General features: G+C 37.5%; 1 protein-coding gene across 2 annotated transcripts in view; it reads right to left on the bottom strand.

The window, feature by feature from the left end:
* LOC125030665 overlaps window positions 1–2,500 on the bottom strand; it is a 79,170-nt gene that overhangs the window by 33,208 nt on the left and 43,462 nt on the right. The window contains exon 2 of one of the 2 annotated variants that reach the window (XR_007115415.1): window positions 1–351. This exon is cut by the window's left edge and continues 78 nt beyond it. The exons of the other annotated variant lie outside the window; for it this stretch is intronic. The gene's annotated coding sequence lies outside the window, so the exon portion shown is untranslated. The remainder of the gene's footprint in view (window positions 352–2,500) is intronic. 2 annotated transcript variants of the gene reach the window in all.

Here is a 2,500-nt window from a genome sequence, read left to right as displayed (position 1 = left end):
GTAAAACCCGCGACCGTCCTCCGGAGCCTGCTCCTTCACTAGCATAATTATGGCACTCAGGTCTTTTCTTGTTTCCATGCCTCAACCCATGATCTCTTAGGTATTCTTTCCTCATTCTTCACAAAGTTAAAAGCTACAATACACAAAACTACGGCGAAATAAAGGAAACTATCCTTGTGGTCCGTGCTAACGCGTAGTCAATCCTTGGGTATGTTTGGGCTGGTACGGAGGCCGTTTCCGCAATTGAAACACTACGTTTGGTAGGGCAGACGAACATGGGTCGGGGCCCCGCGTAAAGAAAGCCAGTTGAACCTCGCCTTAACTAAAGACGTACCAAACATCACAACATTGCTGGATTTGAGAAATAAAAAGAGCGCTTAAAGAGAGGAAAAACGCCAGGTGAAGATGAAATTAGTATAAACCTGATAATAGATGAAGGAGAAATTGCAACAGTGAAACTAGCCAATCTTTTAAACAAATGCCTTCTCAAAACAAAAACTTCGAAAGCCTGGAATCATGGACTATAACCAAATTACTGAAGAGGAAACTAATAGGTGCCCAGAGAGGACTGGAGAGGTTCATGCTGGGAATTAGCCTAAGAGATCGGATGAGGGCGATGTGGATCTAGGAACATACAAAAGTGGATGATATAAAAAATGGGCAGGTCATATATATTTGAGACAGGACAGATTGACAAAGAAAATAACAGACTGGGCTATAGATAACGTAAAGAGGCCAAGGGCCAGACCAATGAAGAAATAACGAAATTTGAGGGCCAAGACTGGAAACAAAAAACACAAGACAGACAAAGTTGGAAAAGATTGGGAGAGGCCTACGTCCTGCACTGGATTGACTCAGGCTGATGATGACGATGATATATATATATATATATATATATATATATACTTGTATTTGTACAATATGCATATATATATATACATATGGAATAATATATGGATGGATGGATGAAAAGAAAGAGGGATGGATGAATGAATGGATGGATAGGTGGACGGATGGCTAGATGGATAGATGACTGGGTGGGTAGATGAATGGGTGAATGGATGCTTGTATACTTACATATGAAATATATCATAAACATTCCAACAAGCTTTAATATGACCTTTCTTTCAGAAAAGGAATGTTACCCTCATCTCAGCTTTAAATAGTATCAGCGCATTGCTACTTGAAGACTGCTCAAATGTTTTTTTTTTCAACCATCGAAACTCATCTTTAAAAGGAAGTGGCGAATATAATATAAAAAATCAGAAATGTTCAGAGTGTATATATTCCTGTGTGTGTGTGTTCATGTGTGTAAATATATATCATATGTGTATGTGTGTGTGTGTGTGTGTGTGTGTGTGTGTGTGTGTGTGTGTGTTAATATATATATATATATATATATATATGTATATATATTATCTATATGTATTTGTATATGTATTTGTATATGTATTATATATATACGTATATATTTATATATATATATATATATATATATATATATTCGGATATAGGTTAATAATTGCTAGATTTGAGTATCTTAGATGGCTATCGGGCTGAATGAGGCTAGAGCTAGAGCAATGCTTGATAACGTCGGTGTCTCTCCAGACAATCTGGCGCTCTCTTCCTTTTTAGGCTAGTAATGAAACGTAAGCAACTTTTTACGTAAATTTTGTAATATAATAGGTTAGAGCCACTTGGAATATAAAATCTTACTATCTCATGCAGATTGACTCTGAATAACAAAAAGACAAATTGGATACACTGATGTGTGTCCTCTTCCACGGCTTGTTGAATTTGTTGAAAGGCAGCCGAATATTGTGCATCATTAGAACTCAATATCTCTATCTCTAACTGAACTTGATAAAACATCCCGAGAATTAGCTACTTTTTTCAGATGGTTGTTCATTATATGGAGTTGTGCCCCAGCCATCTTTAGTAGGCAGATGCATTAAATCCATGATCCTCATATTCGAGAGGGAGGGGAGTGAAATTACTTAGACGACGCGATTTTGTGAAGAGACACTTTTGATGCATTGCTGAATAGATTAAGGATATCAAAGATAATATTTGAGTTGTTTAGGGAAAGAGGGATTAAATTGCATTTAAGCAAATGTAGAATAGCGGGAAGGGCGGTAAAATCCTGGGACACATAGAGTCAAAGGAAGGATGCAAGTCAGATCCTTTGAACATCAAAGCTATTCAAGAGTTGAAACACCCTAAGAATATGTTGATTACATCGGAAGCATGTCCCTAATTTTCCGGCATAGCCAAACCCCTCACAGAGCTGATGAGAAAGGATAAAAAAATTGGATAAGTCTGCTGATGCTGATAGAGCATTTGGGGGGATAAAAAATAAGATTAGTAAAGGCAACCGTATTAATAAAAGCTCAAAAGGACGAACTGTTTATCCTTACGACAGAAGCGACGGTTATATTGGGGGAGTTCCATCTAGATTAAGCTAGATGGAACACAAGGCGTGGCGTGGATATTATAGTCG

Source organism: Penaeus chinensis, chromosome 11 (genome assembly GCF_019202785.1).
Source record: "Penaeus chinensis breed Huanghai No. 1 chromosome 11, ASM1920278v2, whole genome shotgun sequence".
Taxonomy (NCBI): domain Eukaryota; kingdom Metazoa; phylum Arthropoda; class Malacostraca; order Decapoda; family Penaeidae; genus Penaeus; species Penaeus chinensis.
The sequence above is the reverse complement of the archived record's forward strand: the minus strand, read 5'-3'. Positions and strand labels throughout refer to the sequence as shown.